At 42.9% G+C, this 25,288-nt stretch overlaps 1 long non-coding RNA gene across 2 annotated transcripts in view; it reads left to right on the top strand.

The window, feature by feature from the left end:
- Positions 1-25,288, top strand: part of LOC134733723 (uncharacterized) — a 94,260-nt gene that overhangs the window by 32,429 nt on the left and 36,543 nt on the right. The window contains exons 1-2 of one of the 2 annotated variants that reach the window (XR_010117347.1): positions 16,991-17,098; positions 18,887-19,086. This is a non-coding gene — a long non-coding RNA (uncharacterized lncRNA). Of the gene's footprint in view, positions 1-16,990; positions 17,099-18,886; positions 19,087-25,288 lie in introns of those variants that run through there. The other variant, XR_010117348.1, reaches the window with a different exon arrangement.

Below are 25,288 nucleotides of genomic sequence, written 5' to 3'. Positions count from 1 at the left end.
CAGAATCAATTAAGTCCAAATTGAACCTAAGTTCAAAATAATTAATTAGGTGAGTAGACTGTTAAGCAAATTTGGGCTTAAATTACACTTTAAAAAAGTGATGTCGGCTGGGTGTAGTGGCTCACACCTATAATCCCAGCACTTAGGGAGGCCAAGGCGGGGAGATCACCCGAGGTCAGGAGTTCAAGACCAGCTTGGCCAACATGATAAAACTCTGTTTCTACTAAAAATGTAAAAATTAGCTGGATGTGGTGGCACGTGCCTGTAATCCCAGCTACTCAAGAGGTTGAGGCACGAGAATCGCTTGAACCTAGGGGGTGGAGGTGTGAGTCGAGATCATACCAGTGCACTCCAGCCTGGGTGACAAAGCAAGACTCTGTCTCAAAAAAAAAAAAAAAAGTAATGTTGCTTTTGTCAGTCACAGACTTAATATGAGCCAGGAGTAGAATGAGTTTGCCACAAACATGAGTGCCACCCAAGGATGGAATAATAGAAGTAGCGTGTCCAGGACAAGTGGTGTACCACCACTATTGTCTGTTTTGGTCCATTCTTGGTCTAGAGTCTTTTTTTTTTTTTTTTTGAGACGGAGTCTCACTCTGTCACCCAGGCTGGAGTGTAGTGGTACGATCTTGGCTTACTGCAACCTCCACCTCCTGAGTTCAAGTGATTCTCTTGCCTCAGCCTCTTGAGTAGCTGGAATTACAGGTACGCACCACCATGCCTGGGCCTAAAAAGTCTTCATATGACTCATTTTAAAAAGGATGTTTGGCCAGTCATGGTGGCTCACGCCTGCAATCCCAACACTTTGGAAAGCTGATGTGGGTGGGTTGCTTGAGCTTAGGAGTTCGAGACCAGCCTGGACAACATCGTGTAACCCTGTCTCTACAAAAACTAATGGTGCCTGGTGGTGCGTGCCTGTAGTCCCAGCTATGTGGGGGGCTGAGGTGAAAGGAATGCTTGAATCTCAGAGGTTGAGACTGCAGTGAGCCATGAACATGCCACCACACTTCTTCCTTCTTGGATAACCTAGAAACCTGTAGTTGTACCTTGGGTTGCAGCTTGGACTCCAGTGCTGTATTCCAACTATTTAGGGAAAAGGAATACAAGATAAGGGAGCTAAATTTTGTTTAGAGCATTTTACCTAATTCCCACAATAACCTTGTTTGGTTTGGGCATTAGCACTTTTCAGATGTGGACACTGGGTCACAGAGAGCCCAAAGTCAGACTTTCATGGAATAATAAGTTGATGATTTGCACCCTGGTCTTCTGGCTCCTATTTCAGGGCTCTGTCCACCATGGCTGCCTCTCTTTTGGATCTTATGGTCTGTATTTGGCATTTATTATTCACTCCACCCATTTACTTATGTAGAAATATTGCATGCCTACCATATTTAAGGAACTACGCCAGGGATGGGGGAAATAAGGAAATGAGTAGGACACTGCCCTTTCTTTTAGAAGATAACAGGCTGGCAGAGGAGGTTGAAAAGACAGATGACTGCACGAGGTGATAAAGGCCCTGATCTTCTATGGAATGCACTGTTTGCCAAGATAGCTGGGGAGGCAGTCAGGGAGAGATATTTCATGAGGTTTTGAATGAGGAGTAGAAATTTGGCTTCCCATTCCAATAGGGCTGTGCCTTTTATTGCACTTTTCAGGTTTATATGTCTTGTCTTCCTCCCCACCACAAGTACAGGCATAGTAGGCCCGCATATTGTTGAATGACAGCTACAAACAGGACTGAGGCTATAATGCAACAAAATATCCATACTTTATTCTTAGGTAAAAATCTCAATATATCAAACAGATTTCCTATCAGAACACTTATCAGCCTGAGATCATTCCTCCCTACTTTGTAAGGGAAGAAATTATATAGTGGTGAGATTTAGTGGCTCATTTAAGGTCACACAGCGTTTAGTGTCAAAATCCTGAGCAGGGTCTGCTCCTTGGACTCCCTATCTTGTACCTTTCAACATCTGAATGTGACCGACTCTTCCAGAATAGCTGGAGACAGAGGCTGAGCAAGAACAGAACAGTGTTTTATCGCTGCTAGTGAGAGGAAGAGTCCACTAAAGTGCATCCAGTATAGAGATGCTTATGGCCTATTAGGATCTTACAATTCTGGCAATTTCTTACCACCTGGACATTAATGACTACAATTAATTATTCACCTCGGTCAGACTCTGGGAAATCCTGCCAGGTGCTGTCCTACCCTGTGAGAAACCACCTTACTGCCAAAGAGGAAAAGGTTGGTTTTTTTGTCCCTGAATTCACAGAGGGGGAAGCGGTTCTTTTTAATAGGTCTGGAATCTGAACTTTCATAAAAGGTACCTTATCTCCTGACTTTCTCATATGTCTTCATCTGTTCTATTGACTCTCTTTGATGGAATATACCAGCTGGCGCTACAAAGTGCTTTTTAATACTTTGGTAAACAGTTGAGAGAGAAACCTCATTACAGATACAGTGAGAAGTGAAGTTGGACAGCCCATTTATCTTACTCAAGATGAAGTAAGGGCTATTGCTCAATTAGGCTAAAATAAAATCTCTCACGTTTCCTTCCTAATGTCTTGTTTGGGGGCAGGGGTATGGGGGCGGGGGAAGTGAGTGGCAGGATGAGTAAGCTTCTGAAATATTGCCCAAGAATGTGACAGGCGTCGGGGGAGGGAAATGAGCTTCAGCAGCTGCTCCTACAGCAGTCACTTTGCATTGCTTTCTGCCAGCAGGAAGCGGGGGCACGAGATAGCTAGGAGTCCATCAGAGACAGCCAGCTCAAGTCCTTCTTCAGTCCTGTCCACCCCACTTTCATTAGCAGCCTCAGAAAGGAAAGGGGAGGAGGGGCAGATGGCAAAGGATTATCCGTGGGGCTTTAGGAAGAGGAATTGAGAAGAGTGAATTTGATCCAAATCTAAAATGTATAAAGATTGTACAACTGCTCTTATTCTTTAGTCATTAATCATAGCAGTTTGTTGCTGTTTTTTAATGGGGATGGAGGGGGACAGAGGGAGTGCAGGGGTTGGGAAAGGACGGTGGCAGTGAAGGAGACTGAGAAAACGTGTCTTGGTGCCCTGAGCTTGCACCTGGCTGTTCCTCAGTGTGCTGTGCTGGTTGATAGAATGTTTTCATTTTCTTTTCCCCTCAGAGACACAAGTTTATTCTCTTAAAATGGGGAAAATCCCATTTTTCTTTTCAGACTGTTTAATCTGAAAGGAGAAGATCTTGGCCAGGAGATACCTTGTTTCCAGTTTGAATCAGATCAAGTTTACCCTGAGAAGTCTGAGATATGTTTTACAAAGGCAGATAGAATGAAGGCCAAAGTTCTGACTCACTCATTTGATGTTTTAGATGTTTTAAGTACAAATACTCCCTCCTGAGCTCAGGTAGTAATCTTGTTTTGTATATGATATCCATGGTCATTAGGACTTGTAGTCTACTCCTTGTGCTGTGACCTCAGAAAATGTTTATTTAGATAGAAAGTACAAACTACCCCTTTCTTCAAAACTTTTTTGTGAGCCTTACAGAATCATGTACCGAGGTATTGCCAAAAGGTGTTTAGATTCAGCTCCTCTGATTAGGTCATTAAAATAAGAAGATTTCACTTCCTCTCCTTCAAGGATAACCAAGAACCCCAGGTTGGAAGGAGAGTAACCTTCCTGTCAGCTGGCCTGTAGCACCGTGAAGACCACAGCTATCACCACTACTTCAAAGCCAAAGTCTGGGAGCACCTGCCTGCCCCAGAAGATTTGGAATCGTGCCCCAAATCTGCCTCTCTCAAGAAAGAGATGAAACGCTCAAAGGTCACTTAGAATACTTGACCCATCATATATAGTAGAGCAGGATGAAAAATCTGGGTTGATTTATGGAGTGGTAAATAGTCCCTTGTTGACAGGATAAATTTGTTTAGCATTTTGATTTACCAGGAATGTGCCATGAAGCAAAGTTAAGAGGCAACTGGGAAGTTCTTCAAGCAGGTATTAGATTTTGAAGTAAGAATTTAACTTGGATGCTTGTCGTGGTGGCTAGAGTTGGGCAAGACCCAGAGAATGAAGCCAAGTGATCAACTCCTAATACCTCTTTTAGCCACTTTTTATGTTAGGAGATTTTACAGTCCTTTTCTAAGACTTCCAGCAGCCTAAATCACTAGGAAGGTGGTTAGCCTGGCAGCCATCAAAACTGAGATTATATGTGTATATACCCTGGATTTACCTGTAATCTGTGAGCTCTTCGGAGGCAGAAATACTGTGTTTTTCTTTTGTTTAGTAGGTGCACAAAGTGTAATAACTGTGGCTGAACTGAACTCAGTGGACTGCTTGGTGTCCTACTGCTGTAGACTAGAGCAGATACAGCATTTTCCAAGTTTCCAGCAAGTCTAGTAAGACTTCACAAAATGGCAGGCTGAAAATCAACCTGCAACTAGAAGCATATTTTACGAAAAATACTCCTATCTCTATAGAGGGGTATGTGGTCTTTGTGGGGGGAGGAAAAGTTACTAAGATGTTTCCACAGGTTTATGTAAGACTATCCAACTCCAAATCCAGTTTCTGTGTTCACCAACTCACCCGAAACTACCAAGGTGGTTATCTAGACACCTTTAAACCAGGAAAAAGATGCCCAGGCCAGGAATTTTTTTAAGAGAGAAAGAGGAGAGAAGCTAAAATAAGTTTTCACAGCCTCTTCATTCAAGAAATTGAGGTTAAATAGAAGGCATAAGTTTTAGTATTTGATAGCCATTCGCAGTAGTGTTCACAGTAGGGTGATTATAGTTAATGATAATTTATTGTATATTTCAAAATAGCTAGAAGAGATTTAAATGTTCCCAACACAAAGAAAGGATAAATGTTTGAGGTGATAGATATCCTAAATACCCTAATTTAATCATTATACATTGTATGCATGTATCAAAATATCACATGTACCTCATAAATATATACAATTATGTATCAATAAGAAATTTTAACTAAAAATGATTACATAAACTAAACTACAATTACATAAGCACAGAAAACTAGCATGAAAGTGGTTATTTACTTTGAAAAAAAAAAGAGATAAATTTAGAACTTTATTAAGGAAATAAAATGAAAATAGGCCACAATGAACAGGTGACACAAAGCTGAGAGGAATTGAGTACATGACCTTGAAGGAGTCTCCTAAAACTGAGAGGTGGGTCAGAAAGCTGGCAAGCTCCAATGCTTAGACTCACACAAGTCCATGTGTGAAATTAGACTTTTGACCTCCGGGCAGCGGTCTTCAACCCAACAGGAATGCCCACCCTTGGGAGGAGAACAAATGACTTTCCATGAGGCCCTTACATTTCTTGTAAGGAAATTAATTTTTATATTCTCAATTTCCAACTGTACTTTTTCCTAAGATTGATCTGACAAGTCTGTGATTGGTTGGTTCTTCCCACCTCCTTTTAAAAATTCCCTTTTTTATTAATGACAGACAAACCTCTCATCCATCCTAAATCCTATTAATGCGGATTACCCAGAGCACTAAGCAAGGGGACAATTACAGGATGCCTTGCTCCTGAGGGGAGTCCCATGGGTGCCAGAAGGAAATGTTGAAGGGAACTTTTTATTATTATCGAAGAGGGAAACTCTTGGCAAGGCTCTGAGGGTTCATTCGTCCATACTTCCATCCATCCATCCATCCATCCATCCATCCATCCATCCATCCGTCTATCCACCCATCCATCTTTCAATTAGAATTTAAAAGTGAGATGATTGTCCCAGGGATGAGCATAAATATGCTTATTTGAATTGAAAAATGAAGTAAGACTTTTTCTGACAGAAAGTAAGTCTGATTTAGATGATTGGTTTGACAATGACTAGGTTTGCCAAGTTCTATGGTGGATGTTGCCTATAAATTGATCTTAGTATACAGTTCCAAGATTTTGACAAAAAAACATATTCAGAGCCCGTATGCATCATAGAACATGTTGGGAATTAAGCTTATAATTAACATTTTTTTAGTTTAAAATTGTGTGGAGTGCACATAGATTATTTTTCAAAAAAATTTAAGGAAATATGCAAGAAAATTTGACAATTGCATTAGGGATTCTTAGAGGGCTAGTCTAGGCTGGAGCAATTTGAGGAGGTTTCTTGAAGTGCTAGAACTGAGCTGGGTTTTAGAGGATGGTAAGATAGTTCAAAGTGAAAAGGCAGAGAAAGGCTGTCTGGTTATTTATTCAGTGTCAACAGGATATGCTGTTTGGTACAACTCGAGGTTGTACCAAACATGAGTGGAGAGATGGTAATGTGACAGCTTAGTCTCAGGACAACAACCATTGGAATGGCAGGAAAAATAACGTTGGTCACCTGCTTAGCCTGAAAAGAATTAATGTCTCACTTGCTGGGGAGTAGAAAGAGGGCAGATTGAATAGGTGAATGGGCAATAAGGCAGGTTAGAAAAAGCTTTAAAAGCCCCATAAAGGCCGGGCGCGGTGGCTCACGCTTGTAATCCCAGCACTTTGGGAGGCCGAGGCGGGCGGATCACGAGGTCAGGAGATAGAGACCACGGTGAAACCCCGTCTCTACTAAAAAATACAAAAAAATTAGCCGGGCGCGGTGGCGGGCGCCTGTAGTCCCAGCTACTCGGAGAGGCTGAGGCAGGAGAATGGCGTGAACCCGGGAGGCGGAGCTTGCAGTGAGCCGAGATTGCGCCACTGCACTCCAGCCCGGGCGACAGAGCGAGACTCTGTCTCAAAAAAAAAAAAAAAAAAAAAAAAAAAAAGCCCCATAAAGAAATCTAGATTTTAAGCCACAGGAACAAAGCAGAGTTTAATCAATGTTAATCTCTCTCATCTTCTCTCAGGGTGTGTTGTTCTTCCTCCTAATCCCCATAAAGTCATTTCCATTCTTTTGCTGTAGGATTGCCATGTCACGGCAATCATTTGTGTACATGTTGATCTCCTCTATTAGTCTGTAAACGATTCAAGAACGTGGATTATGTCTTATTTATCTTTGTAGCCCCAGGGCCTAGCACATTTCCCCTCAAGCAATGGGATCTTAATAAACTTTTTATTAATGAATGAAAAAATGAACAAAAGAAATCCAAAAGAAAGGTGAAGAGGGACAAACTAGGAAAAAAGGACTAATACTGCTATGTAGTTTTAGGTACCAAGGACTTTTAGTCATCAAGCTAATTCTCACCTGTGGGATAGGAAACACTGTTGTAGTCTGAAAGCTGAGGAGATGATGCCTAAATTTGTATAAGTAGTGAGTTGTGAAGTCATTTCTGAAGCGAGTTTAGTTCTAAAGTGTATAGGAATTTTACTTTGTTGTCTATCGAACTGTAGGTCACAACTCATTAGTGGCTTATGATTAAGGCATGTCAAGATAGCTGGCAAAGCATTGTTTCTGTGTGTGTCTGTAAGGCTGTTTCTGGAAGAGACTGGCATTTGAATCAGTGGACTGAGTAAGGAAGATCCACCCTCATCCAATCAGCTGAGGGTCCAGATAGAACAAAAAGGTAGTGGAAAGGTGAATTTGCTCTCTCTCACTTTCTCTTTTCTGGAATGGAAACATTCTTCTACTGATTTTGGACATCAGAACTTCAGGTTCTCTGGCCTTTGGACTCTGGAACTTGCACCAGAATGGCCCCCTAGGTTCTTAGGCCTTTGGCCTCAAACTGTCAGTTACACCATTGGCTTCCTCGGTTCTGAGGCCTTCAGACTTGGCCTGAGCCATGTTACCAGCTTCCCTGGTTCTCCAGTTTGCAGATGGCCTATCACAGAACTTCTCAGCCTCCATAATCACATGAGCCAATTTCTCTAATCAATCCCTCTTTATCTATCTATCTATCTATCTATCTATCTATCTATCTATCTATCTATCATCTATCTATCCCTCCATCTCTCCATCCATCCATCCATCCATCCATCCATCCATCCTATTGGTTCTGTCTCTCTGGAGAACTCTGACTAATACATGAATCATAACCAGCATTATAAAAAGAAAATAGAACAGAGTAAGAGTAACTTTACTAACTTTTCAGTTTTGTGTGTGTGTGTGTATGCACGTGTGTGTTTGTACTTGGTCTCAATGTAAAATGCATTTCTTACTATGGATCATAGTGAAAAAGTTTGGAAAATGAAGTACTGTATACTTTTATGCCTGAGCTAAGTAGTGATAGTGCTCGTGGAAAACAAAGGATTGATGGGAGAGACGCTTTGAAGCAAAAGTGGACATGACATGACATTTTTGTCTCTTTCTTTCTTTTTTCTCTTTTTCTCCCTTTCTTTCATTCTTTCCCTCCCTCCCTCCCTCCATCCCTCCCTTCCTTTATCCCTTCCTTCCTTCCTTCCTTCCTTCTTTCCTTCCCTCCCTCCGTCTTTCTTTCCTTCCTTTCTTGGAGTCTTGCTATGTTGCCCAGGTTGAAGTGCAGTTCCTGGCCTCAAAGTATCCTCTTGTCTCAGCCTCCTGAGTAGCCAGGACTACAAGTATGTGCCATCATGCCTGGACAGGACTTAACATTTGATTGGCTATAAGAGTTCAGTTAAAAAGGTGACCAAGGTTTGGAACCCCAGACATTGGAAGAATGTGGGTACCATTCATATAAAAATTAAAGTAGGGGGTTGTAGCATCATTAATGCTGCTCACACAGTTCTAGCTCTTTGTCTGTGTGTACATGATAAGCTTATACTTCTTGGACCTTTCATGTGGGTAGAATCATGTGAAGAGTTCAGGGTAATAAGATGTGGGTAGAATTGATGTGTGTCACTTCCAGGCTGGGGCATATGATAGCTGGTGTGAGACCCTCCAGGACTTTCATTTCCTCTGCTGTGGCACCTGGTGATGTTTGAAATAGTGGCTGCTCTATCAGTCTGGGATCTGGAGTGAGGAGATTTGGAGCAGAACTTGTTGGTCAACCTGTGGTGGACATGTTGCATCAGTAAGAAATAAACTTTTGCTGTCTTAAGCAACTGAGAATTCGAGACTGTTTATTATCACAGAAAAATTTAACCTATTCTAATTGACAGACGGATAGTGCTGGTGGAGGGAACGCTTCTTCTTTGTATTACTGAGCTGGAAAGGGGAAGCACACAAGTCACATATGGTTTCTGAGGAAGCTCTAGGCTAAACAATAAGATCTATGGGATGAAGGGAATATGAATTGAAAGTGTAGGAAATTCCATTATCAAAAACTCTAGACCCAGAAGTATCACACATGTAGAAATTTTACCTCCATCTCCTTCCACACTCTTTAATCCCTCTGCTGGGCCAATTCTTGAGCCAGCTGCTCTCCTTCTTGTGGTAGATAGAATAGTGGCCCCCAAAGATGTCCACATCTGGTCCTCCTTGTGAATATGTTATCTTACAATTGCAAAAGCAATTTTGCAGCTGTCATTAAGGTTAAGGATTTGAGATGGGACAATTACACTGGATTGTGCAGGACTCAATCTAATCACACAAGTCCTTAGAACCAGAAAACCAGAGATAGCAACAGGAAAAGCATTCAATTCACTGTTGCCGGTTTTGAAGAAGCAGGAAGGTGGCCACAAGCCAAGGAATGCAAGCAGTCTTTAAAACCTGGAAAAGTCAAAGAAATTGATTCTCCCTCAGAGCCTCCAGAAAGAATGTGGCCCTGCCAGCACCTTGATTTTAGCTCAGTGTGACCCAAGTCAGATTTCTGACCTACAGAACTGTAATGCAAAACATTTGTATTCTTTAAGCCACCAAGTCTGTGGCAATTTGTTAGCACAGTAATAGAAAACTAACACACTTCCCTACTCCTATACAGAAACATTCCTTATGCTTTCTTCCTTGTGCTTCTTGTTTCCATCATCCCCGCAGGATGAAATGCTTGCCAATCCTGCTGAGAGCAGCTTAAACTCCACCTCCTCAATGGAGTCATCCCCCAATCCCTCCAGCTGAAAGTAAATACTTTCTCTTCTGTCCAGCTATCATGCTTTGCCCATCGCTTTGCACTTTCGATCTGGTGTATAATCCCTTACTTATTTGTCACTGATTTCCACTGTGCTGTTAGGTGCATGAAGTCTGATATATAAATCACACATAAATGATATGCACTAATTAAAAAGCAACACTTCAAAGAAACAACTAGGTTTTTTTTTTGTTCTTCTTTTAACCCCTGGGCCACTGCAGGTGGCAGAGAACATCTGAAAAAGCAGTCCAGAGATAATAATAGAGATTTTTTTTTTACATTCAGTATTGAATGTGGTCAACATTAGAGTTGTTATCTTTACCCTAAAAGTCTGTACTGTCTATTAAATCTTTCACGATGCATACTAATTGCATAGTCAGTCCATGCCTTGCTTCCCAGCTAAGAGAACCCTCATTTTCTTTTCAGGTATCTACCTTTTCCTCATATGATTTAAGAGACTTCATCCCCAGTTCCTAGGATAGAGTCAATAAATCTAAGCTAATTATAGTAATCCCATTCCTGTCGCTATTAATTGGTTTAGAAATGACCAGAGAAAGTTGAAACAGAATTGTCCTTATAAAATGACACTGCAGGAGGCATCAGACTACCCAACTTCAAACTATACTCTAAAGCTACAATAAACAAAACAGCATTCTACTGGTACAAGAACAGACACATAGACCAATGGAACAGAATAGAGAACCCAGAAATAAAGCTGCACATCTACCACTATCTGATCTTCAACAAAGTTGACAAAAATAAGCAGTGGGGAAAGAACTCCCTATTCAATAAATGGTGCTGGGGATAGCTGGCTAGTTATGCAGAAGAATGAAACTGGACCCTTTCCTTTCACCATATACAAACACTAACTCAAGATGGATTAAAGATTTAAATATAAGACCTCAATCTATATTTTATGGATTCTATATTCTAGAATTCTAGAAGGAAACCTAGGAAACACCATTCTGGACATCAGCCTTGGGAAAGAATTTCTGACTAAGGTCTCAAAAATAATTGCAACAACACAAAAATTTGACAAGTGGGACCTAGTTAAACAAAAGAGCTTTTGAACAACAAAAGAAATTATCAACAGAGTAAATAGATAACTTATAGAATGGGAGAAAATATTCATAAACTGGCCAGGCGCGGTGGCTCACGCTTGTAATCCCAGCACTTTGGGAGGCCGAGGCGGGCGGATCACGAGGTCAGGAGATCAAGACCACGGTGAAACCCCCTCTGTACTAAAAATACAAAAAACTAGCCAGGCGTGGTGGCGGGCGCCTGTAGTCCCAGCTACTCGGAGAGGCTGAGGCAGGAGAATGGCGTGAACCCGGGAGGCGGAGCTTGCAGTGAGCCGAGATTGCGCCACTGCACTCCAGCCTGGGCGACAGAGCGAGACTCCATCTCAAAAAAAAAAAAAAAAAAGAAAAGAAAATATTCATAAACTGTGCAGCCAACAAAGGTCCAATACCCAGAATCTCTAAGGAATTTAAACAATTCAACAGGCAAAAAACAAATAACCTCATTAAAAAGTGGACAAAAGACATGAACAAACACTTCTCTAAAGAAGACATACAAATGTGAAAAAATGGTCAACATCACTAGTCATTAGAGAAATGCAAATCAAAACCACAAGGAGATTTCATCTCACAGCTGTTGGAATGGCTATTACTAAAAAGTCAAAAAAACAATAGATAGCAGTAAGGCTATTGAGAAAAAGGAATGCTTATACACTGTTGGTGCAAATGTAAATTAGTTCAACCACTGTGGAAAGCAGTTTGGAGATTTCTTGAAGAACTTAAAACAGAACTACCATTCAACCCAGGAATCCCATTACTGAGTGTATATCCAAAAGAAAACAAATCATTCTACCAAAAGACACACGCACTCGTATGTTCATCACAGCGCTATTCACAAGAGCAGAGACAGGGAACCAACCTAGATCCCCATCAACAGTGGATTGAGTAAAGAAAATGTGATATGTATATACCATGGAATACTATGTAGCCATAGAAAAGGATGAGATCATGTCCTTTGCAGCAACATGGATGGAGCTGGAGGTCATTATCCTAAGCAAATTAATGCCAGAACAGAAAATCAAATGTCACATGTTCTTACTTATTAGTGGAGCTAAATATTGAGTACATAAAGATGGCAATAATAGACACTGGAGACTAATATAGGGGGAGGGAGGGAGCAAAGCCTGAAAAACTAACTGTTGCATATTATGTTCAGTATCTGGGTGACAGGATCATTTGTATCACAAACCTCAGCATCACACGATATACCCATGTAACACACTTGCACATGTGCCCCCATATCTAAAATAAAAGTGGAAACTATTTTAAAAAGAAATAAAATAACACTGCAGAGGGTACTGAATATCCTTAGGCTAAATATAATTTTAATGGAAGGGAGGAGATTCTCTTTAAGGCCATGACCATACATTAGATAAAAGCAGAGTTTTTTTTTTTTTTTTTTTTTTAGTCAGTGAGGTCAGCAGGGATCTTAATTTACTTCTCATGCTTTGCTTAGACAAGATAATGCACTTAGTACTGCTTGGTTGGTCTCAAATGCTTGGCTGCTTTTCAAAGAGCTTTTGATTTGGGGAACGGATAGGACAGGGCGTTCCCAGGCAGCCTTATCAGTACCAGACAGTACTCAGACTGCAGCCTTAATTGTGGGAGTGTTCTTTTGTGAAACCTTTAAAAGGCTGGATCTGCTTACAGAGCCATTAACTGTGGTGTCCTAAAAGTAACCGTACAGGGATGGTTGAGCATCCCTAAGTGCACACTGGTCATTAAGCAGGAGCCTTTCACTCTTAACCATTTCCAATCCAAGACATATTTAATAGATGCAGGGAGAGTTACAACATCATGTGGATGGGATGATCAGAGGGGGTTACTTGGAGGAAGTAGGTCTCTTTACCCATTAATTTGCTCACGAACTCAGGTTTTCTCAACAATGGTTCCTCACCTGAACCATAGCACACAGAAATTGATTTGGATGACTATCTTCTCGATTCTTCCAAAAATGGTACATAGCTAGTGCCATTCATGAAGCATAGTAGAAAAATTAGTTCACATCGTGAATAATCGGGACATAAAGGCTTAATTCTTTCATGGACTCTAGTCCATTTATTCAATATATTTACTGAGTGCCTACTTTCTGGCAGGCATTCTTATTGGTACTGGTTATACAGTTGTAAAAAAATGAAGTCCCTGCCTTCGTGGAGCTTACATTTTAGTGAAGAATTCAGATTCAGAATAAACATGTATGTTATATACCTGGATGTTGAAGAAAAGATGGGATTTTCATAGTAGAAGGGAAGGGGAGGTCATTTAACCTGGTCTGGGAAGGCCAGGCCATATGGAAATGGATCTTGCACCCGGCTGCTTTCCGCTCCTTCCTGCAATGAGAAGGGCTGAAAGGGCAGGCTCTTACCAGCTCTGACCACTGAAGTGCATAATCCCTAAGCACATGACTTTTTGTTCATGGGGTCATGGTCAGGCTGTACTTGTAGGGTCAGATAGTCCTGAAGTTAGGTGTCACCTCAGATGGGACTAGGGATTTGGTGACAAGGCTGGGGATCTTGACCCACAGGAAGAGTGGACACCTACCTACATGGTGTGAGTTAGGGCTCCTGAAGGGGTTCTTTGGCCCATAGATTATTTTCCCAAGGCTTTTTATGGTGCTGCAAATGCTACCCTTACTTACTCTTTTGGTCTAAGGTAGAAGTTCCCAAACTTGTCCAGGCGCAGTGCCTCACACCTGTAATCCAAGCAGTTTGAAATGCTGAGGTGGGAGGATTGCTTGAGCCTAGGAGTTTGAGATTGGCCTGAGGAACATAGGCAAGACTTCATCTCTCAAAAAAATAAAAATAAAAAATTAGCCAGGCATGGTGGTTCACGCCTGTAGTCCAACCTACTTGGGATGCTGAGGTGGAAGGATCACTTGAACCTGGGAGGTGGAGGCCGCAGTGAGCTATGATCGTGCCACTGCACTCCAGCCTGGGCAGCAGAGCGAGATCCTATGTCATTTAAAAAAAAGAAAGAAAGAAAAGAAGTTCCCAAACTTTTTTTATTTTACAGCACATTTAGTGTCTCAACACTTTTTTCATGAAAAAAGCCAAAAGAAATATCTAACACTTCTGTTTATCAAGTAAGTCTAAATAACTTAATAGTAGTATTTGTTTAGGGTCTGACGGATGTGTCTGGGCTTCCCTTGAAAAAATTTAAAATGTTCCACATTGCCCCTGTGAGTTCACTATGGAACACTTAGCATATGTTTGTCATTATGAACTTAAGGCATAGAAAGTCCCTAAGATATGGCCGAGCACGGTGGCTCATGCCTGTGATCCCAGCACTTTGGGAGGCCGAGGCAGGCGGATCATGAGGTCAGGAGATCGAGACCATCCTGGCTAACACGGTGAAACCCCATCTCTACTAAAAATACAAAAAATTAGCTGGGCATGGTGGTGGGTGCCTGTAGTCCCAGCTACTCAGGAGGCTGAGGCAGGAGGATGGGGTGAACCCGGAAGGTGGAGCTTGCAGTGAGCCGAGATCGCGCCACTGGACTCCAGCCTGGGCGACAGAGCGAGACTCCGTCTCAAAAAAAAAAAAAAAAAAAAGAAAAGAAAGAAAGTCCCTAAGATATAAAGGTTCTTCACAGGGATAACCCATAACTCATTATCAACCCTGAATGCCAGATGCATCCATCGGGTTTGTTGTAGAGTGGTCTTATCCTAAACAGATGGGACCCAGAGTGACTAAGTGTTGATGGAAGAAAACAGTTATAAAGGCCAGGCTCTGAAGTGCTTGTGGTCGTCAGATAAACCCGTGAAGCGAAAAGGCTGCAAACAGGAGGAGAAAGAGAAAGGCACTGGGAGCCTTGTGTGGGGAGCCTCAGAGCCACATGAAGTGAGAAAAAGGGTAGGCGATGAAGCGAATGCGAGTCGGCTATGCCCTATGGGGTCTGTAGCTCCCAGCATGTACCCATTCAAGTGAGAGCCTCTCCCCAGGGTGAGAGGCCATACCGACGGGCTGGCTCACTCTCTTTAGTTGGACCAGCACATTGATATTCCTGATGTTCCAAAGACATCCCCCATTCTTTGCCCTACCTGCTCCACCTCCTATGTGAGCTTCCGGGATGGGCAGGACAGACCACCTCGGCATCCCACTCACTTTATTTCTGTACACAAACATTTGCAAGACTCTGCCTTGAGCCAGGTGCTCGGGTGCTAAGGATGAATGAAACGCAGTCTCTGTTGATTTGCTTGGAGTGGAGTCTCAACATCTACCTGCATGACCTTCAGACTCCCCCAGTCTCTTTCCCTCTTGGCTGGGGGATTTTCAGGTTTGTCATGCTTTAGGGAAATATGGGTCTCTTGACTAGCTCTGTTCCACGTATTGCCTTCGTACTTTGACAATTCGTTTCCTTTCCCTGACTCACAGTGTAGGAAGAAACTGAGTGAGAACTATAAAATACCTAAGACTCTAAAATGACAATGATTGCAAGATGCATCCAATATTTATATATCTCCAATAAAGAAAAAAATGCCAATTATAGTTGTAAGATATCACTGATTTTAAGGTATATCTTGTTTTTAGAAATGTTGAAATGTGAAAGACAGGGTGTGTCTTAGAATAGATAAACTATGGTAACATTGAGTAAGCATCTATGATGGTTAGGCATTAGGGGCTAGGCACTATTTATGTTATCTCAGTGAACCTCTACCTTCTGTACTTATCCCTAATGATCAATATCTGCATAACTAAGACATATTCAATTTTTTGCTACATCACCAATGAGATGACCTCTTAGTTTAGGTTTCTCCTAAAGCAGAGCCCAAGTCAAGGATTTACAGAGGAAGGTAGTTATTTGTGAGGTGATCCCAGCAAGCAGGTGCACAAGGAAAAGGAAACAGTCAATCAAGTGTGCATTGTCAAGGTCACTGCTTTAGGCTAAAGGGGCTCAACTCTGCAGGGGACCACTGAAGCCTCCAGAATCGTCCACCCATAGGAGGGAAGGTTGGGGCATTTGCCTAATGGCTCCTGTTTTTCTGTGGTTGAGAGTTGTCCCTGGGGGCTTTGACTACTCTCTCTTTCTGGCTGAACATGAATGTGGGCTGAGTGGGCTCCTGTGCTTTTCGAGAAAGTCTTGTGGTGGAAGAACAGAGGAAGGGTACACTCGAAGTGACCCTATCCATCACAGCTGCAGGTGTGGGTGAGGGGATGAGATGCAGGGCAACAGGGGCATCTGCCACACTCATGAGAAAACACGGGTGGGGCTGACTTCTCCTTGTGCCTAGGCTAGTTATTGGGATACATTTCTATCACTTGCAACCTTGAATTCTGATGGACGCAATTGTTTGATGAGTCAGAGGACTTGGGATCCCAAGTTTTAGTCTTGCCTCTGTGTGGTCTTGGGTAGGAATCTTCACTTTCCTGGGCCTCAGATTTCTCCTCCGCTGAATAAGGGAGGTGGACTTCATAGGTTCTGAGGGTTCCCTTGGTCAGTATTCTGTCACTTGACCCCAAGTTTCTGTTGGCTGTGACTACACTGATGATGAGTTTCAGCATCAGCTACCTTGCTACCCACCCTTTTCTCTTCTTAAATAGCTCCTTGAAGGCCACACAGACAGTAAGGGATGAGACAGGAGTTACGTGCAGGTTTGTCTGACTACACCAGATGACCCTGATTCCACTTTATAACCCAGAACTCAAATCAAATTTTCATTTTTCTTGAATCTATTCATTCATTTAATGAAATTTTACTGAGTGTCTACCCTGTGTCAGCTGCCATGCTAGACTCTGGTATATGGCAGCAAACAAAAAGACAAAGTCCCTGTTCTTTTGGAATTTGTATTCTAGTGGAGAGGGACATATAATAAGCAATTGAACAATTAACTACCAAGGGGAAGGTAAGTGCTATGAAGAATAAAGCAGGGTAAGGAGATAGATAGAAAGTGGTGGAGTGCTCTTTTGTATAGGATGCAGTCTGGTGGCCAGCAAGGTCATGACCTTCATTGGAATGGCAGATGTCTGAATGCCAACCTCTGAAGGTTGACAACACTTTTCTAATCTCTCCCTCTGCTCCCCTCCATTTCTAGCTGGATCCTTGCACGGAAGGTTGTATTTTTCAAAGATGGCTGTAACAATATCTTCTACTCCACATGCTCCTCTTATAATGTGGCTTTGATGCCCTTCTCATCAAGAGGTGGGACCTATGCTCCCTCACTTTAAATATGGGTGGGTTTCTGACACTGAAAGAAGTATTATTTTGTGACTTCTGAGGCTAAGTCATAAAAAGTGATGCAACAAGCAAAGAATTGAACAGATATTTGCACACCTATATTCATAGCAGTATTATTCACAATAGTCAACACGAGGAAGCACCCCAAATGCCCATCAACAGATGAACAGATAAAGAAAATATGACATATACACACAATGGAATACTATTCAGCCTTCAAAAGGAAGGATATCCTGTTGTTGCTGCAGCATGGGTGAAACTCAGGGACATTGTGCTGGGTGAAGCGGACCAGTCACAGAAAGACAGATGCTGCATGATTCTGCTTCTATGAAGTATCTAAAGTAGTCAAATCCATAAAAACAGAAAGTAGGACAGTGGTTTCCAGGGCTCGGGAGAGAGGAAAATGGGGAGTTGTTGTTTAATGGGCATAGAGTTTCAGTTTTGCAAGATGTAAAATTCCTGGAGATTGGATGCATAACAATGTCAATGTACATAACACTAGTGAATCATACACTAAAACATGGTTAAGATGGAAGATTTTGTTTTTTTTTTTTAGGTGGAGTCTCGCTCTGTCACCCAGCCTAGAGTACAGTGGCATGATCTCAGCTCACTGCAACTTCTGCCTCCTGGGTTCAAGCGATTCTCCTGCCTCAGCCTCCTGAGTAGCTGGGATTACAGGTGCCCACCACCATGCCCAGCTAGTTTTTGCATTTTTAGTAGAGACGGGGTTTCACCATGTTGGCCAGGCTGGCCTTGAACTCCTGACCTCAGGTAATCTGCCCACCTCGGCCTCCCAAAGTGCTGGGATTACAGGTGTGAGCCACTGCACCCAGATAATGTTATGTGTTTTTAACCACATTAAAAAGAAAAAGGTGATACAACTTCCACTTTGCTTGCTGTAAAACCTGCACTTGAGTGCCACCATGAACATGGTCCAACTACCCTGAGGCTGCCATGCTAGGAGGAAGCTCAACTCACCTGTGCAGAGAGACCACAGGAAGTAGCCCTCAGATTACAGGAATAAAGAGATGTATGGACAGCCTCTAGCTTCTCCAGCTGCCACCTGACTACAACCTCATGAGAAACCCTGAACTAGAACGGCCCAGCCAAGTTCTTTCCAAATTCCTAATCCACAGAAACCTTGAGAAATAGTAATTGTTCTTTGATGCTACTAAATTTCGTCATAATTTGTTCCATGGCAATAGCTAACTGGACACCTTGTCTCAGTCTCTCAGGTCAATTCTGACCACAGAGAGAAAGGATTTATGTAGCTCTAGCCTATCACTGTGCAGTGGCTGATGGTCTGGCCCTATAGATGCAAAGCTCCTTGAGAGAAGAGATCTGTGTCACCACTGTAGTAGTTGTGGCCTCATCCCCCAGGAGTGCTTTCTATATTTCATTCTACAAATATTTACTAAGTGCCTAATAGGCTTCATTGAGCTCTAGCATCTAGCACAGTCTCTAGAATATATTAAGCATATAAGATATGCTCCTTGCTTTCAAGGAATGTAATTTAATGGAATAAACAAACATATAAGCAAATAATTCTTCCTAATTAATTATTTTCTTTCATTGAAACACAATTAACACAGGGGCATAATTTAGCCTGGAGGAGAGTCAGGGCAGGGACCTCTGAGACAGTGACATGTAAGTTGCAACTAGAAGGATAAGAAGGCATTAATAATATGCTTGATAAATGTGTTTACCTGGGCTTGCTCTGAGCTGTGGGTGTGATCCATGTCTGCTTCACAGGTCTCTCATCCTGTTTGAACTAGTGCTACCAGGGTGGACATTTCTCATGGTGCTGGCGGAAGCCCAAGACGGCAAGCCCAACTGTGCAAACACATCACAGGCCTCTGCTTATCATGCCTACTAACATCCCGTAGGACCAAGCAAGGCATGTGGCTGAGCCCACCATCGACGGGGCGGCCGAGGACACTCCTCTCATAGAGGTAAGAGTAAGGGGTGTGTCTACCCACTTTTTGGAGACAATCCTCTACAGCGGTCAAATGTCCTATATCCTCAGCTATTAAGACCTTTGCTTGGGCTCCTGCTTTTTAATCTATGCTATTGCTTTTGTAGATTGTGCTGACAAACACTAGGCTGTTCTCCCAGACACTTCTAGCCGGGTCATGCCCCCTTGCCTGCTCCCTGCAGCCCTCCATGTTGGCCCATGCCAATGCCTTGTTTGATTCTCCATCCTTGTCAATCTGCTCCATTTCACAACACTTAACTCTCTGTGCCAGCCGTATCTAGTTACGACAAGAAAGTCTGATGAAAATGTAAGGTGCTGGCAAAAATCATTTTATGGAAATACATTAAAAAATCATCTAAGCTGATTACAGTATTGAAGAAGAATTAAACTGGAGCAGGATCATAAAACTCACTTATAGGAATGCCATGAAAATTAGCTAGTCAGTGTTCATGGTTTGAACATAAAACAAAAATTGTTATTGATTTACATATAATGTCTTTGTTGGGTCTTCCAAAAGCCTCCTCAGCTAATATATAACAGAAATGGGGAACCAAGTGTTAAGTTTAGGACCCAACCATCTTGCCTTTAGTTTTGTTTGTTTTTGTTTTGCCAGTGGTGGTATAGATAGCAACCTTCCTCTCAACACAGAGAGCTGGCTGTGGACCTAGACGTTGTGAAGAATTGCAGTGTGGATTGCAAAACACCATCGCATTCGTCAATCATGGTTCATTAGATTTTTGGTGAAAAACTTCCCAAGGGGCATCTGTTTTCTCTCCTCTGTTCTTGCCCCACCCCTCATCACCAGTAGAGACTGTTTTATAGTAAATTATGGCCAGTTCTCTAGCTTGACTATTCAGGGCTTGCTTGGCTTGGCGACTATTTTCTTCTTGCCAATGGGCATTCCTTCATTTCACAGCTTCTTAGCCCTAGCTGCTGACAGTCGAGAAGCGGAAATGAGGAGGTGGGACTCAAGCCAGTTCATTATGCCTCTTGTTGGTGGTGCTGGTAAGGGCTTGGCAGGGAAAGGAAACTGGAACTACCGCCCTCATCAGCAGAGGCAAGGGAGGAGGGCTCCTGCGGCGGCTGTTCAGCGCTGTGTCCTAGTGTAGGGGGCAAAACCTCCTTACCCTCAAGCCTGTCTTAGCAAGGCCAATTGCGAAGGGCTTTTTCGTGGGCTTTGGCTGTGTTCAGAGTCAAATGACATTCTGGTGTAATGATGATGGTCCTAATCACTAGAGGATGTTCTCAGTGAGTGGGCACCAGGCACCGTGCAAAGTGAGTTATTTCACTGAATCTGCACAAAGATTCTAGAGGTGGGAACTATTACGGCCCTTCCTTTATGGAGAAGGGGACGAACTTGCCCAAGGTCATGCCTTAGAGCAGCAGTACAAACTGTGGAGAACGGAGCAAGCTGTTTGTTCTCCAGTCCGAGCAGCTCTGTCATCTCCCTGGCCCACCCCATGGACACCTTCCTGTTCACGGACCTCCTCCTTTTCTAGAGGCACCGAAGCTCATGTAGATGACTCTGTCACACTCTCCCTCACCTTTGTGGAGGGATTCACGAGAGCTCCTGTGCAGCCCACTCCCCACCTGCTTGTGTGTGTGATTTCCGTGTGTGCATTGTGGGAGCCGCCTACACCGCAGAGCCTCAGCCCAGCCTTGGGTCCTCTTCCCCACTTTCAGGCAACTAAAGGCCCACAGGTGGTTGGTCACACTGACTTTGGATCCAGACTGCCTGGGTTCTAATCCTCCATCACTTGTCACCTCTGTGACCTTGGGAAGTCACTTAACTTCTCTACGCCTCAGTTACTTGAGGCTAATAATTGTGCTTACTGCCTAGAGCTGCCGTGGGGGTCCAGTGAGACCATGTGTGTACAGTGCCATCAAGCACATGGTAAGTGTTCAAAAAACACGAGCTATTATTATTTCCTACTACATGCTGGTTACTGCCCTGGAACTAGAGAAACATAAAAAAGCCTGGGCTTGGAGAAATTTAGGGATCTTCAACAACTCTGCGCTGTTCTGGGTTCGGCTGCACCATCAATTTTCAGGCACATTGCCGATTAAGTAGGCTTTGGTGCACTGACCTAAGAGCCTCATCACCATTTAAATTATATAAAATGTACTCTGTGTTCCAATCAACTGACTTTCCAAAGAAGCTTTGGACAAGTAACTGACAGAGCTAAGTAGACTGGAGACAGAATAGAAGAGGTGCTCATTTCCTATACCAGGGAGAGGTTAGAAAGAGTCCCTGCTTACACTGAGAGGGGGTTCTCAGCCCATTGTCAATACCATGATAGTGGGTGTTACATGGGTTTAAGGAACATGAGGGAAGGGATATCAGTTCCTGGAATAGCACCCACTGGGCAGGAACATCAAACTGTGCTTGAGTTGTTTGCTCAGCTGTATTTCAGAGGCTGCACTCTACCCTGGTTATAGATAGGATAAGTCTCTGCTCCTATCCATTTTCAACACTGGCCATTGGCCAAGTTAAATGGTATAATAGTGCACTGGGGAGTCCTCTGTAGACATCGAGAGCAAGTGTTTTGGAATTAGGGAGCCCTGGGTCAAAGCCCAGGCTCTACCACTCTACCAGGCTATGTGATTTAAAAGCCTTCACTTTCCCTTTTGTAAAACACAGATAAGAGTCATACCTACCTCTCAGGTTGTTAAAATGAGATAATGAATGTAAATCACTTTAAGCACAGTGCCTGGTATGCAGCAAGTACTTAAGTTACTGCAGCTATTATTCTTTCACTTTTTGCCTCAAGTTGCAAGGTCTCTGTTGATAGAACTTTTGGGAGAGAGGAACTGGGGAACGGACTGGGGAAGACAGGCAAAGGAATCCCTGCTCAGCCACCCTGCCCATTACTGTAGTTCCTGTGATCAGTGATGTGAAGTTACCGCAAATATAGTGAATGACCGCAAATAGAAGGTGATCTTTCAACTGCAGCCAGGTGGGTTTTTTTTTTTTTTTTTTTTTTTTTTTTTTCCGAGACGGAGTCACTCTGTCGCCCAGGCTGGAGTGTAGTGGCGCGGTCTCGGCTCACTGCCAGCTCTGCCTCCCGGGTTCATGCCATTCTCCTGCCTCAGCCTCCCGGGTAGCTGGGACTACAGGTGGCTGCCACCACGCCCGGCTAATTTTTTGTCTTTTTAGTAGAGACAGGGTTTCACTGTGTTAGCCAGGATGGTTTCGATCTGCTGACCTCGTGATCCGCCCACCTCGGCCTCCCAAAGTGCTGAGATTACAGGCATGAGCCACCGTGCCTGGTCCAGGTGGTTTTTAATATAGACACATGGCTGATAAGAGCTTAACAAGTTTCTGGATCTGTTACCAAACTCAGATCATTGTTTTTGCATTTTGCATTGGAATGTATGCACCATTGGTGGATATATGTTCTCCAAACTAGGGAAATATAGATATGACCAGTGGTCTCCCCTATTCTGAAGTAGTGAACAGACAGCTGTGCTGTGTGTTCAGCAAACTCTGTAGTATAGCATTGTCACAGTGGTAAAGAAGTCACTCTTCCAGCAAAATAATCCAAACCCACAAAGTTAATCCAACCCATTTAATAATATGCACCCTAGTTGTTGTGCTGTATGGCAGTGAAACAGAAATGATAAACTATTTACAAATATGACTATGTTTTCCTTAGTTCCTCCATTGAGCAGTCATATTTTCAGCCATTCTCTTTGCTAGTTGTTCAGTGTGTTCATGGTCAGTACCACTGTTGACGCATTTCCCGCATCCAAGCCACGCCTTCTGCTGCCTACTGCCCTTCTTCCTTTTTCCTCCAGGGGCATTCATTTCCCCCAGGACCCATAGATCCTTTAGTCTCAGCAGCCCACCTAGCTGAGCTATCTGGGTGTTGGGGAGCTCAAGTTTGCAGAAAATGGTGTTAAAATTAGCTAGAGTGGGCATGATGCTGGGAGTCAAAGGAAAAGTGGGAATGGGCCATGAAGGAAGGTCTAGAGCACTGGCTTCCTGTGCCTGGCAGTCTTGGGGTAAAGGAATGATGCATTAGCATCAAGAGAAAGAAGAAAAGGGAGATGTTGCTCAGGAAATCTATTTTCTCTAGAGACTCAGGAGCCTTGAAATGAGCTTAGCAGATTTACACTTAATGTCTCTACCTAAACTTTGGTTTTCTCGGCCGGGCGCAGTGGCTCACGCTTGTAATCCCAGCACTTTGGGAGGCCGAGGTGGGCGGATCACGAGGTCAAGAGATCGAGACCACGGTGAAACCGCGTCTCTACTAAAAATACAAAAAAAAAAATTAGCCAGGCGTGGTAGCGGGCCCCTGTAGTCCCAGCTACTCGGAGAGGCTGAGGCAGGAGAATGGGGTGAACCCGGGAGGCGGAGCTTGCAGTGAGCCGAGATTGCGCCACTGCACTCCAGCCTGGGCGACAGAGCGAGACTCCGTCTCAAAAAAAAAAAAAAACTTTGGTTTTCTCATCTGCAGAGGAAGGAGAATCTCTACCTCATAGCACTGTTGCAGGAATGAAATTAGAGAATGTGTAAAGCACCCCACACAGTGACTGGCATGTGGTAAATGCCAATGATTGGCATCCATTTTTAAAATAATGTGTTCTTGTCCTGCTGAATAGGGCATATAAACCCCTCAGTGGAAACTGAGACACTGGCTAGAAAGAAACAATAAAATTATATTGCTTTCTTACCTTGATAAAAGACAGATACATAGAACATATTACCTTACAGCTGAATTTCAAAATAAACTTCCAATCCATGGACTCTTTTCCCTGTTCCTGGAAAAATTACATCCGGAGCATGTTCGCGTGCTTACCAAATTACTCATTAATGAATGGTCTATTTATTGGATAGAGTCAGTAAAATGATATTACATTTTAGTTTAATTTGATAGCTTGGAGTAATTTTGGGGGGCTGTCATTATCCTCTTTCATTGTTTCTGCAGGTGAGTCAGCTTTGAGGTGAGAGACAGGTGGTTTCTCTGCTATATGTAAACAAGTGGCTCTCAAACATGTGCATCAGAATCATCTGGAGAGCTTATTGAACCACAAGATGGCAGAGTCTCACCCCCGACAGATTCCGGGGCCTGCACTTTGAGAAGCCCTGACTTACACCGACACTGATTTCTCTGCACTTTCAGCTGTGGCAGTGATGGCACTGGCAGCTCCCCGCTTGGCTTGACGACCTTTGTAGATTTCTTTAGTTGGTTAAGCAGCAGTTTATAGCACTTTATGTTAAGAGCAATACTTTTTCTGCCCCAAGAAAAGTTACTAATCTGGGAAGAGTGCAGGAAATAATGGGCCATTGACCATATTTAGGGGGCACATTCCAAAAATGGGTGTCTGTGTTCCACACTGATTAAGAGCTTGGGATTTGGAGTTGGGAAGGAAAGCAATAAGACTTCTTTGCCATTTTTCTGGTTGTGTGGCCCTCTAAATTCTGTTTTCTTGTCTGTAGAATGGGGGAAAGTATACTTTCTTGCCAGGTTTAAAGAAGGTAAAGCACGTAAAGTGCTCAATAAGTGTTAGCAACTTTTTCAAGGGGATGTAAAAGCCCAGTGATGCCTAAGACTGTGAGTGCCACTGTTCATATATACTCACTGGAATTCACTAGAAAGTCTGAGCACAAAGTTGGTCCTTTTGAGGTCTAAGTCAGTCCAGGTAGAGAGGGATTTCTAAAGAATTTCTCACAAGGTGTTATTCAGCCTTTTCTAGAAAGCTCAGACTGAAGAGCTTTATACTCTAAAATATGAAGAAAACAATCCCATCAACGAGCTGCCAGTAGGACTGTGTATGCTGTTCAAGTTAATTCATAATTGTGGGTTTAACATTAGTTATTATTAAAACATGAAAAACTTTGGCTTGTTTAGAACATGTTAGGATGCAAGAGCTAGACGGACCTTAGAGATCGTCTGGTTTAATCCTTTTATTTTACAGATAAAAACATCTGTGGGGCTGAGAAATTAAGTGAATAATTTGCCTGAAGGTACACAACCACGAATTTAATTTCTACTGGACTTGCTAGGTAAATGCTCTCAGAAAGAATGGCTTGTGGACGATTATAAAACCGCTATCATTTCAGTCTACTGTAACATGTAATTGATTTACATTCAAACAGCCTGGGTAGAAGGTGGATGCATTTAGTTTCCTAGGGTTATTATAAAACAAATTTATCTTGAGGCATTCATCAGGAA

Source organism: Symphalangus syndactylus, chromosome 12, assembly GCF_028878055.3.
Source record: "Symphalangus syndactylus isolate Jambi chromosome 12, NHGRI_mSymSyn1-v2.1_pri, whole genome shotgun sequence".
In the NCBI taxonomy this organism is placed as follows: Eukaryota; Metazoa; Chordata; class Mammalia; order Primates; family Hylobatidae; genus Symphalangus; species Symphalangus syndactylus.
Note: the sequence above shows the minus strand (reverse complement) of the source record. Positions and strands in the feature narration are given on the sequence as shown.